This window comes from Phasianus colchicus, chromosome 23 (genome assembly GCF_987193195.1).
Source record: "Phasianus colchicus chromosome 23, bPhaCol1.hap1.1, whole genome shotgun sequence".
NCBI classification, from domain to species: Eukaryota; Metazoa; Chordata; class Aves; order Galliformes; family Phasianidae; genus Phasianus; species Phasianus colchicus.
This window is the reverse complement of record NC_143458.1, coordinates 3,772,668-3,785,260: the sequence shown is the minus strand read 5'-3', so window position 1 is coordinate 3,785,260 and position 12,593 is coordinate 3,772,668. Positions and strand designations below refer to the sequence as shown.

Below are 12,593 nucleotides of genomic sequence, written 5' to 3'. Positions count from 1 at the left end.
CACAAATACGCTCCAGTTCCTGAGGCCAGCGGATAAAAGACACACATGCTGTCACAGATTAGATATGAAATGAGCATATGTTTCTGCACTGAATCAACCACAGAATCAAGTTTGCTGGTGTATCTAGTCACAGGACAGGGCCCTGGCATATGTACAGGGCAGGGAGTGTGTAGGTGCGCGGAGTCAAAGATTTACCCTGCTGTAGAGCACTGAATCACAGCCAGGGCGGAATGACAGCAATTAGAGATGGAGATTAACGCTGCTGCATCTGAGAACATAATTTCAGTGGAGTCATTTCTGATTTACAAGAGAAAATGCAGATCCAGCAGCTCCAAAAACGTGCTGAGGTCTGCTTCGTATTTTCTCTCCTACCATAACTAAACAATACAAGACACAAATGCACATGCGCACACACACACACACACAGTTCCAGCATTTCAAAATGAGGGTATGTTTTAAATTTGATGCAAGGCCATGTAGAAATTTGTTGTTTTCCTAGCAGTAGAAGCGAAATTTATTTTCCTACAGGCAAGTATTTATTTATTTATGTATTTATTTCTCAAATAACAGTGCAAAACCAAGTGAGCTCTTTTTCGTTATACAAGTTGTTACTGCCTATTTGCAGGATGGGGACACTGATCAAAGGGGGCTTTGAATTTGGTTGTTCTTGCTTTCCAGTTCCACTGCTGATGTGTGACAAACTCGGCGCAGAGATGCTTGCTGTCCCACGGATGGAAATTTCCATGTTTCAGAGCCTGATAACTGAGGATTACCTTGTCTGGATTAGTCCTGTCCTGCCAATTGGTTGTTTCCTCAGTTCCCATTGCTTCTAAGCCTCTAAAGAACTTCTGGCTGTCTTGATGTGTCCATAGGTTTTATATTTTGAATAGCATTATGTAGTCCAGATGGGACAGTTTCAGGATGCTCAGGTTTTGTTATGGCACGCTTACAAGCATCCAAAGTTGAACTGCCAATCACTTGAAATTGCAGCTGTGAGTATACAGAGGTTCTGAAACATTCCTAAGACCCTCTCTAACACTTGTGTACTAGCTGATGTCCAGTCTGGATTATTCTGTGCAGTATCATTTTGTAATGGTTAAAAATGGGAACTTAGTGCCTCTTTTTGTTTTCCCATGGGTTTCAAAGCGCGTGAGCATGCGTTCCTCACATTCAGTGCTTCTGGCAAAAGAGCAGCTAGCAGCCTTGAATGAGGCAGGGTGATGCTGCAAAGTTCAATGTCTGAAATTCAGGTGGCCCAATGAACTTCACCCATTGTTAGCTACAGATTGCTTGATGTAATCTCTGTAATGTTAGCAGCTATCTTTGAGAGTATGTGGAGGATGAGAAAAGAAACAACTATGAAGGGTACACGTGATGCTTAGCTCTAAAAAAAGCTGTGAAGGGGAGGTGTGAAGTCCGGGAAGTGGAGAATCACAGATAGTCATTTCAGTTCCAGCCCCTGGAAAATGATCAGAAAAAAATAATTGAAGCATGTATTAGTTCACACCTGGAGGGGAACGAGGAATAGAATAGCAGACAGCATTGATTTGTCGAGCAAATGTGCTGAGCTCCTGGTATGGGACTCCCCAAATTAAATCCAGAATGAATAGGTCATAGCAAAATCATAGAATCATAGAACCACAGATGGCATGGATGGTATGGAAAATGGTGGTACCTGCCCCCAGAACTGTACTGTCCTGTGCTTGATTCCATTTTGCATGGTGGTGATGGATTGATGGCTGGACTTTGTGGTCTTCTCCAACCTTAACGATTCTATGATTTTCCTGCTGGGATGTTATTAGGACCTGATCTTTAAGGCTCTCTGTGAGTCTGGTTCTATCAGAAATCCTCCCCCACAAGTCACGGGTCACTGGGGCAACAGCACTTCTCCAAGGCAATGTGTTTGTTGGTACCCAAGGGCCTGAGAGCTAAAATAATAATAATAATAATAATAAAAGATTTGCCTGCACACTGAGTTTATTCTGAAGTGCTTCCAAATGGCCACACATCCTTGTTTCGGTGGTGAAAATCCCTTTTAAAAATTATTTTATTTGATTAATTAAATGCTACCAATTTCTGGATGCACTAACCACAAATTTGCTAAATTCCTGAGCTAATGAAAGGCTGGCTTGCCTTGACATGAATGGGAGTTTTGTTTGAGTAACAATCGAATAAGGACTTGGCCCAAAGACAGCAAGGAAAACATTTAGATGTTAAATATGTATTCAGAAGACCTTTCTTCAAATCTTTTCTATTGCAGCAACAGGATGGTAATTGTGTTCTCTAGAAACGACAGTGCGGTGAAACATCCAGCACCTCTCAGGATTGAGTGGGGAGAGAGAGAAACTATGCAAATATTTTAGTTCAGAAATCCTTGTAGCTCCTTCTCAAACAATGAAAACCTCAATTAAAGCCAGATCTCCGTTATTTAAAAATTCCAGGCAGCAACTGAGAGAGAAAGAAAGAGAGGGAGAGGGTTCAGGGTATTTTTTTCCCTTACTCAAAAAATAAAGTCCAAGGTGTCTGAAAGTCAGAAAAATTGTGTTTTACATTAAAAGTGAGAGAAGTCTGAAGCTGTGGTTCTTATCTTCCAAAGAGTTTTGCAGTCATCAATACCTGAAGTAAGCCGGAGTACATGAAATAGGTGACCTTAATAGATATAACTCTGTATGGGTTCATTGTACCATGAAATTAAATTTTTAATCTGAATTGATGAACAAAAATGCTAGTTTGATTCTCCCCCCACACCATAGTTTAAATAGTTAGGTAACTATTTCACTTCCAGAATGTTCTTGCACAAACCCACTCGGTAGCAGAGAAATGCAGTTCATGGACCGTGGGTTGATCCAGGAACAAACAGGTCTTGGAGATTGTTTTGTTCTTGCAAACAAGATTTAGGATTATTGAGGAGGGAAGTTTATGTTCTTCTGCTTCTGGGAACTCGTAAACATAGGGGTTAATCCCACAATCATCAAAGTGAGCCTTTTGATGGACTTCATTGGTCTTTGGCTGCAGTTCCAGGCTCCTGTCTTCTGCCAATGGAGGCCATCCATTCTGTATAAAATCATGTTCAGCAGCACTTCATCCTCAGAGCTCATTTCATTTCAGTGGGCTTCCCTTCCAAGTGATGCACTTCCTCCACGTGCACATTAAATGCCTACTGGCAGGCTGAGCTCCAGGCTGATGTGTTTTCTGGGAGGGAATTACTGATTCTTCATTTGGCTTATGGCCACTTGATCTCAAGAACTTTAACAGAACTTGTAGAAGCCTAAAAATAAATATTAATAAAACACCCTTGGCAAAAATAGAAAAAGATATATATATATTTAAGCTAGCTTCTTTTCTTTTTTTTTTTTTTTCCTTCAGGTTCAACAATATTAATACCCTTTATTTATGGCTTTTTTTTTTTCCCCTCTAAAAGTGCCAAAACAGATTTGAGAAATAAAAATGAACAGGAAAAAGTATACATCTATCTTCTTCACTATAGAAACCTGAACTTGGATGAGCTGAACAACTGAAGCTGTCTGGATGGCTGGAGGAATTATTTCCTATTATCTCCAAGTAAATACCATCACAAAGTAAAAACTGATGCCATACCATTTTTTATAATGCAACAGTCACGGCCCTCACTACTGAGTACTGGAGTTAAATGTTCTGCCATGGCCCTATACAATAGCACTCTTGGACAATAGCTCACTGTTTAGTTTGTTATGAAATCCAGGCTATTTTGGGAGGGCCCTATTGTTTCCATTTTATATGTACTGTAGACTTGTGTCTCGGAAAGCACAGAACTAATTGCAGAAGTTGTCACTGTTGCTGAGAAAAAATGAAGGTATTGTACCACTGTGAGTGGAGAAGCATCCTCCTTGGCAGCTGAGCATGGGAGTCAGCTCAATGCTACCTATGGACATTGGTGGAAGGGCTCAAGCTGCTGAGCAAAGCTGAACTTCATCTCGTCACCTTGTTGGGAGTACTTCTAGGAGCACCAACATGTGTCCTGCAGGTCTTTCCTGGGCCACAGAAACTTCATTTGTGCATCCTCATGCAGTCTTACTTGAGTTCCTGTAAGTTTGAACAGTCAGCCTTTCTGTGCTGAGATCGATCCGAGTAAATTTAGAGCTATTGAACCTCATTAAATATGTATTGATGGTGGTTGTATGCGTATTTTTTCCCCTTTTCCCCATTTAAAGTGATTACAAGTTTGTGCGCTGAATGCAAATCAGCAAACGAGAGCTGATGAGCCTGCAGGCAGTCAGTGCTGCTGCGTGGCTTTCTGAGACCCATTTCATCCTTCCATTTTAGAAGGCAGTAAGTGACAGCTAGCACAGGAATGGTTCATCTTCACGGTGACAGAATCTCCTGAAGGACCGTGCCCTCCCCTGGCAGCACCCCACAAGCATGAATGGAAATTAGGGACAGATAGCAAAGAGAGTAGAGGTGAGGCATACAGAAATATTCATCATAAAAATTTTATGTGAAAGGAGCTGGGCTGACAGCTGATGGGAAGAGCGGCGTGGTCCCACATGGGACCCAGCACAGCAGCAGGACACAGGAGCAAACCTCCCTGGTTCCACTGCTCTTCCAGCACTGACTGCTGCATTTCAAGTCCTGGGTTTTACTTTTTCATAGGCTCCAAGCATGGCTGCTCAGTGGTTTCAGGGACAGCAGCAGTTTCGTGTACATGTGTTGATATGTATGTGCTTGCACGTAGTTCACCTTTGGTTCCCAGTAATGTAATCCATCTTTGAAAGACACAGTTCATAAAAATTTCTCAGGCTTGTTGTGGGTCAGGCGCTTACCTGGTATGAAATGGAAAGTTCTGCTGGAGTCCAACTCAGCTCTGCTACTCTGGGCTGGCTTGGAGAAATAAATGGATGTGTTTTACTTATTTTGTACAATTGTAGGAGAAATGGCTTCCCTTGGAAACTCACCAACCTTCCCTTTTCTAAATTTGGGTGGCTTACACATGCCAAAGTAGTTTTAGGTGAAGAACCGTGAAGTCATCTTCCAGGCAACGTTCACATCCTCTGATGATCAGAATGGCACAACCCCAACAATAAAATGTAGTTGCAATCTGCAACATCAGAGCATTTTGTATTCACTGTGAGTGCTCTACTCTGAAAGTAGACTTTTGCTTTTCCCCCTCAGGCCCCAAAACACATCATGTAAAACCCAAGAATACAGCCTGAAGGGCCCCCGCCTTATATCTAATCATGGGAACTATTACTTAGTATTGATATTGCCTTATTAGAGCAATTAGCCAAGCATTTCAGAAGCTTGCTAATGTTCCTAGAGTGACTTCTAATGAGGGATAATGATAACAAGCATGCAAGGTCTCTGGTGAACTTTAGATAATGATGTAAATCTGAGAAAGGTCAATGGTATTTGTGGATTCGAGGATGGCCGTTCCATTTCCGTTCATTACCTAGTTCAGCTTTTATTTTCCCTTTCTAAGCCATTTACATCTAAAGAACCTGTTCCTTATCCAATTCGGAGCCTACCACTTGTTTCACAGATTGACTTAGCTGCAAAGTAAATGATGCTGAGCCTCAGCACTCCATGTAATGAGCTCCAGTCTAGACAACAGCTAATCAATTAGCAGAAGGAAAGCAGATACAACAGGGGGTGCCACGACAAACAATGACAATGTTTTGCATTTATATAGCACCTTTTCTCAGAAGATTCCCTAACAGCACACCACAAGGGGCAGGGTGTGACTGCGGAAAGGGAAATGCCAGGGGAAAGTGAGATCCAACAGAGATGCAGTCCTAAGAAATGGAGATTATTTGCCACAACAGGAAGGTCTAGAGCTGTGGTAAGGACTCACACTGGTGTTTAAAAGGCATCTGCTAGCATAGAAATATCATCAGACTACAATGCACTTCACCCATTCTAATATGTCCATGGTCAGGGACCATGAGCTTGCTCCACAGCACAGAGAAGTCAGTAGAATGCAACCTTACATGGGAATCAGGAGTGCAAAATCCTGGAAAGGAACTTGAGAAGGTTGCAGAGGTCATGCTGGATAATGCTTCAAAACAGGCTGTCACATGGGGGTTTGGCTGGAGGTCCCCTACTGTCCTCTAAGGCAGCACATAGCACCAGGAAGGGTATTTCCACCCTCATGCAAAGCCAGGACAGGAATCAGCACTGCATGGAATTCTGATATGAACATTGTCCTTGTAAAGAGCCTCAGAAGTAGTCCGAGGTGCAAAGGAAGCATCTCACAGTGATAGACTCAAAGAGCTGTCTATTTAGGAAAAAAGAATAGAAAGAGATGACTTGATTATTCCATGCTGGCACTCCACTGGTGTTTCATGAGAAGAAAATGCTAGATACCAAAAGGCCATTTAATCTGCTAGAGATAAGCACAAAAGCCTGTTACCAAGCCAAACAAATCCAAAATGGAAATGAAGCAAACTTATTTTTTATTATCATTTTAAAGGACGGGTGATCAGTTAGAAGAACCTGTTCAGTAGGCCAATAGGCTCCATTTTGCAATTGGTCAGGGATGTGAGAGCACCCCCAGGTGTTAATGGCCTTACTCAGCCTCAGCTGGGACCCATTGCCCCCATGGCCTCATTTAAGCTCATGTGTGAGCCTTCAGATCCACTGAGCTTTGCTGTTTCAGAGCTTTAGACTGGAGCTGCTGCATCATGTGCACTGGAAGGCCATCAGAACACCAGCCAAAATGGTAGCCATTGCTGATCCTTCCTTCTGGTGGGGCTCCCTGTGTCTTAGTTTCCCCATCTGATAGGCACACCCACATTTGTTTTATGGACCTAACAGGAGCTGTTATGAAAATGAGTAATTGATGGTGGGATTTTACTATCTGGGCTGACACTGTGAAACTGGTAGAGTTGTCCCAGGCTTGTGCAGAAATCAAAGGAGGCAGAATGGAATTGTAAATCATTTTCAGGAAGTAATGCTATGCCTTTGGTGGAAAGTAATATATAGAGGAAATATTATGCAGAAGGCTTGCCATTCAAACCCCCTGAACTAAAGCTGTGAGTCTGTAGATCATCTTTTGATTGCTATTAGTGCAAATACCTGCTCTTTGTTTTCTTTATTCTGCATCCCTTTAAGGTTGGAAAGGAAGGGAGCTACAATGTCCGCTGAGGGGGCAGGTGGGAATTACTAAACAAGTAAATAAAAGGGCAGTGCTCACATTAATCACTCTGTGAAGGTCCCCGTGCTGGTGAGCCCCTCTCCCTGAGCACAAAGCTGTTCATGAAGGTTTGTGCCTCAACGTGGCAGATCTCTGGTTGCTGAAGGTCTGGGCTCCTCGTCTGCATCTCACACTCATTCATCTGCCCCTGTAAGCTCCAATGTGTTTGGGGAGCACGGTGCATGGTAGGTGATTTGACTCAGTTTCAGAGCAGTTGATAACTATAGCAAGAGATTAAGTGCTGGGCTGGGGGGAAATAATATTACTGCATGCTCAAGCTGGGAGATGCCAGGCCATCAAGGTGTGCTGCAGGAAACAAGTGAGTTCATGCTCTTATGAGAGGAAGCTCAAAAGGGAGATGCAGAAACCAAGTGGCTTGACTAAGGTTATGTATTTGGTGAAGAGTGGATAATCCACTTGCTGGAGCCCTGCTGCTGGGCTCTCATGCTTTTCCAGGTCTATGATTTCCAGCTTCTCCCCCCAGAAGCCCCCCTACAGTCCCGCCTTGTTTTGAAACTTCTTTCCATGCTTATTAATTAGAACTTGCAGCAAACTGGGGTTTGCCTGAACATCAGCTCTGCTTGCCCTCTCCAACTTCCACGCTTCAGAAGTTCTTATTCAAAAGAAAAAAAAAAATAATAATAATAAAAATCTGCTCTGGAGAGCATCCCTCGTCTTCTCCCTACGTTTCTCTCTAAAGAATGTGTGAAGAATAAGAGTTGCTTCATGGTTTGGATGAAATTATGTATCTTTATTAGGTTTCTGTTCTCAGGAAACAATTTATTAGACGCAAGAATGTTCTGCTATGCTACCTCCTCCTTTTGGCCTGGGAATTTACAGTTCGCACACTGCACCAGCACATAAATCCATTTTTATTTCTCAATTTATTCACCTGGAACTAAGTGGATTAAATCTTTTTTTTTTTAAAGGAGACCGGCACTGCACTTTCAAATAGAAGCACTGCAAATAATCACGATTGTTAGGCAGACAAATTAGAGGTGCCTGTGGACATGCAGTTGCTTTCTATGCAAACTTTTATGCTCGCTGAGTTTAAATGGAGATTTTTTTTTTTTTTTCTTTTTCCCCCCTCTTCCAGTGCAAAATTTACCTTTAATGACCCTCTTTCCCCTTAATAAACCAGGATTGATTAGAATTTGGCTTTAAAAGATGAAAGGACTCTGCAATTATCTACTTGTATATGCCCTTCAGTAAACTACCTTGTCTCCCCCTTTCTACCTCCCCTTCTTAAGAAGACTTTCCCAGGTCCCTCTTGGCTGCGGTTGAACGATGTTGGCTCATGTCCATGCTGCAACAAAGACCTGGCATTCCAGCTGTCTGCTTCTAATCTCCAGTGTCAGCTCTTGTTAATGTTTCAGCATGAAATCAGAGGGGGCAAAGCTGCATGGAATATTAAAACCATGATCAGAATTCCACTGAAATGCTGATAGTCTGCGAGCACCATTAGGAGGGCCGTCAAATCACTGTCTAGCATTAAATAAAAAGAAAAGATTTCTATCGCTGGGGTGCACGGGAAGTACAATCAGTGAATCACCCAGCTAAATTAGCATTTTTTCAATTGGAGATCGAAGTTGATTTATTGTTCTACACAACATTAATGTAACTATGTGCTTGACCTGTTAAGGCAGCTAATTTTTCATTTAAATGGGTTCTTTCTGTATGCAAAAAGGTTGTAATCATATTTCAACTTTGCGAAGTGATCAGGAAAGTACTGGACTGTTTCAAAATTGTCTTAAGGAGTCCCTCCTCCTCCTCCTCCTCCTCCTCCCCCCCTTTCTGCCCAGTGGTCAAGGGCAAGTAGTTTAAGGAAGGGGGGGGAAACGGAGGGGGGGTGGAGAATGGCAAAAAAAAAAAAAAAAGCTGTCTTAAGTAATAAGCTTAATTGTCATTTGACTTGAGCTGTTTTACACCACTTTGGCCATGTAGAAAAGCATTGGAGGGGGGTGTAAGTTTCACACTCCCAATCACTGCAAAGGATCTGTCCCATTAACGGTGTAGGTTTTTTTTTTTTTTCAAACTAAGGATTTTTTTAAATTATTCTCCCTATTTTTTTTTTTCTTGCTGTCTTTATAAAGCTGTTGGATATGACTGTGGACATACTATTCTTCCTATAATTTTTTTTAAAAAAGATGAAAAACTCAGTTCAGTGGCAGCAGACAGAGCTAAAGACTGAAAAATGCAGGCAGCACAAGGCTCTGTGCAGCAATTCCTGCTGGATTTAATAGAGTTCACATGTAGAATGTGAGCTGTAGTTTTGCAGTGAAGTTTGTTTTGCGAATGAAAACGATAGCTGAGTGGAACTGAAGCTGCCTGTGAGAAAGTGTCACTGATAAGACTGGAAACACAAAGTGCAACTGCCCGAGAGGAAGTCTCCTTTTCTGCTGCTCCGTTTTGCAAATGTGATTTATAGTTTGGAGAAAAAAAAAAAAAGAAAGAAAGAAAAGAAAAAGAGGAATTTTTTTTTTTTTTTTGGAGGGCAAAAATCCAATCTATGTGCAAAACCCACTGAGATCATCCTGACCTGAGAGGAGAGGGATGGTGAGGAGGTGGAGAATTGAAATCTCCAATGCTGGCAGGATGGGAAACTCATTTCCTACCTGACTCCAGCGTGCCTCCTGTTAAATGTGTCTCCTTCAAACCTGGGCATCTCCAACTGTTGCTGCCTCGTATCCAGCATCCCAATTTGGGGAGAACTTTTCTACAGACTGACGTTATCCAGATGACAATGCAGAGCACCCCTGCGCCTCCTCCCAACCAAAATGAAGATAATATACATTTCCAATTAGTGGTACACATTCTAGTCATGTTCTCTTTTTACTCCCTAACTATCTTTGTTTTGCTAAGAAGCTGTTCGGTCATTAATGAAATCCTGCAGTTCTGCTAATCCTAGATACAATGCAGCTTTTCTCTAGCAAGCTATCCCTGACATAAAACTACAGTTACCCAAGCTCCCCGCCACATTAAGATTCGTTGTCATTTGCCTTTCATTACATACCTGATGTAGCACAGTAGCAGTCAAATGTCCTTGGCAGGCAAAGCAAAGTATTTAATTGTATTGGTTTCCGCTTGCTCCGCCTTAGGAACAATTTCTTTTTTCCTTGAGAAGGGGAAGGAAAAAAAAAAAAATACCGTGTCATGGAAACTTATACGTTCTGGTTGGACATAAATGTAATTATACTTAAATTCTCAAAGCAATCTCTCAACCTCCCCCTCCCCAACAGCACTGTATTGCCAGTGCCATATGAAATGCCTCTCCATAGAGGCGAACAATGAGGCATTCATCAAAGGGAACTAGTGATTAGATGTTTTTCATTTTCAGAACTTTAAGAGATAAATAGGGGCCCTGTTCCTTTATTTGATGTACAGTACTGTTGGGATTCAATTAATCTCTTCTGATAAATATCGGATTTCTGCAATATTATTTTGGAAGAAAGAGTGTCACATAGAATGTTGACTTCAATTCCTCAGAATACGGGTGCTGGTTTTCAATAAAGAAAAATATTAAAGAAGGCCTGGATGGCTATGGGGCCTGGATGGGGCTGTGAAGCTGTACGGATTTCCCATTCAACAGCCTTGTATTTTCCCTTCAAAAAAGATAGAATAAGGAGCTAAAAGTTAACGCGCCACTAACGTTTCAGGAGATCTGAATTTGGCTCCTGAATCTTAGAGTTGTAGAACTGTTAAGGTTGGAAAAGACCCCTAAGACCCCGACCATCCACACACCGCCAATATTGCCCTCAGTATTGGGAACTGCAGTCCTGGAGCTGCAGTGGAATCATGAAGTCTTTTGGTGTATGTGTATCTGCACCTGTTAAAGGCTTTTTCTTCATTAAGAAGTTGGGGATTTTTTTATTTTTATTTTTGTATTTTTTGTATTTTAAACAAAAACCTTCTGGAGTGCTCGTGTGCGCTGGGTTAGGCACCCAGGAGTGGGTATAGGCACCTTCAGCTATTTTGTTCCTACTGTATTTCACTTCCAGAGTCTTCATCTGATTATGCCGAGTTGCAACAAAAGCAGCTCTTGCTGGCTGGCTGCTCCATGCCCATGGAAAGTGGGTTGCTGCTTTCAGCCCTGAAAGCACACCCAAGTTTCCACAAAAAGCTGTCTCTGCAATTGATAATAATTCACCCGTCTATTCCCATTGACAATTTTATTAATAAGATCAATGGCTGAACAGGCTTCAAATACCAAACGTGCATCTTGTCGTTGCTGGAGCAAATGAGGGGTATTGATGGAGCAGCATTTGTGTTGCAGCTGTGGCATGGCACGTTAGCAGTGGATGGACCAAGAAAATAGGTTGGGTTTGATCAATAAGCCTGCTTTCTTGAGTTCTGAGCCTACTTATATAAACAAACCAGTGCACTTTAAAAAATTATAATAAATTAGGTAACTATCAAGCCCAATTTGTGCGTAATGTGAAGGAGTAACTCCGCTCCTGGCAGCAAAGAGAGGGAGCTGGGAGTGAGGAAGCTTGAATGCAATGTAGTGCCCATCAGGAAGGTGCCCTGGGAGTGAGTGAAGAGCCAGAACTCCCACCTGGTGTGATCCATGCAGCTAAAGCCCACCTCAATGCAACCCCAAATGTGTATCATCCTGTACGTGTTCTACTGAATCTGACTTAAACTGCCCCGGCCCATTTTGGTAGCATTTGTGGCTTTTATCGTGGTCGCGTTTCACTGCTAGAATTTATAATCTGCCTTTCCTTGTGATTATTGTGCACTAAAACTCATTTGTTTGTATGTTTTGCTATAAAATGAGCAGCCATTTATTTGGAATGGCAGACGCTGCATCGCTATGCTGAAAGACGTAACAAATGGCATTCATTAAGGGTTTGATCCTCCCCCCATTTACCTCCCTGGCAAATCTGCCACTGGTTTTACTACAGCAGAATCAGATACTGATTAAATATGAGTTTACCAGCGAGGACCAGATAGGGATTTGCAGTCAAATGCTGCAGCCAGTTTCCAGAGCACTGCTGAAATATCAAGGGACAAGTGGCAGATGTACCTACGAAAAAAGAAACATTTTTGGCACAAATCTTCCTCTTTTTATTTTAAGGATGCAACGCTCCTTTGTAGTCTCTGGGATTGATGTTAGGCTTGTTGAGGTCAGTAGGAATCTTTCAAATAATTTCAAGGGCTTTGGATAGAGCGTAAAGCCGAACTGCTTATAAAAAGTCAAGGACTACACACAGATTTAGGAAGGGACAAGGAGGTCATCTGGTTAAAAAAAGTGGATTTTCTGAATTTCTGCTGTTTTTATCAGGTGCTTTCTGAACGCAGCTCAGCTTGTATTATCTGCAAGATTTTATGTCGCTGCAGTATCTCAAGCTGCACTGATAACAGGATCTCACAATGTATTCTTAACACAAAACATGTAGAGAGTTTTGGAAGGTTTAGTCTCTGG

General features: G+C 42.1%; 1 long non-coding RNA gene across 1 annotated transcript; it reads right to left on the bottom strand.

Moving 5' to 3' along the window:
• Nucleotides 1–493: 493 nt before the first annotated feature.
• Nucleotides 494–10,229, bottom strand: LOC149915188 (uncharacterized). Its single transcript, XR_016459608.1, has 3 exons — nucleotides 10,182–10,229; nucleotides 4,800–4,857; nucleotides 494–1,459 (listed from the first exon to the last, which is right to left on the bottom strand). It is a non-coding gene; the product is annotated as an uncharacterized LOC149915188 (long non-coding RNA).
• Between the last annotated feature and the right edge of the window lie 2,364 nt (nucleotides 10,230–12,593).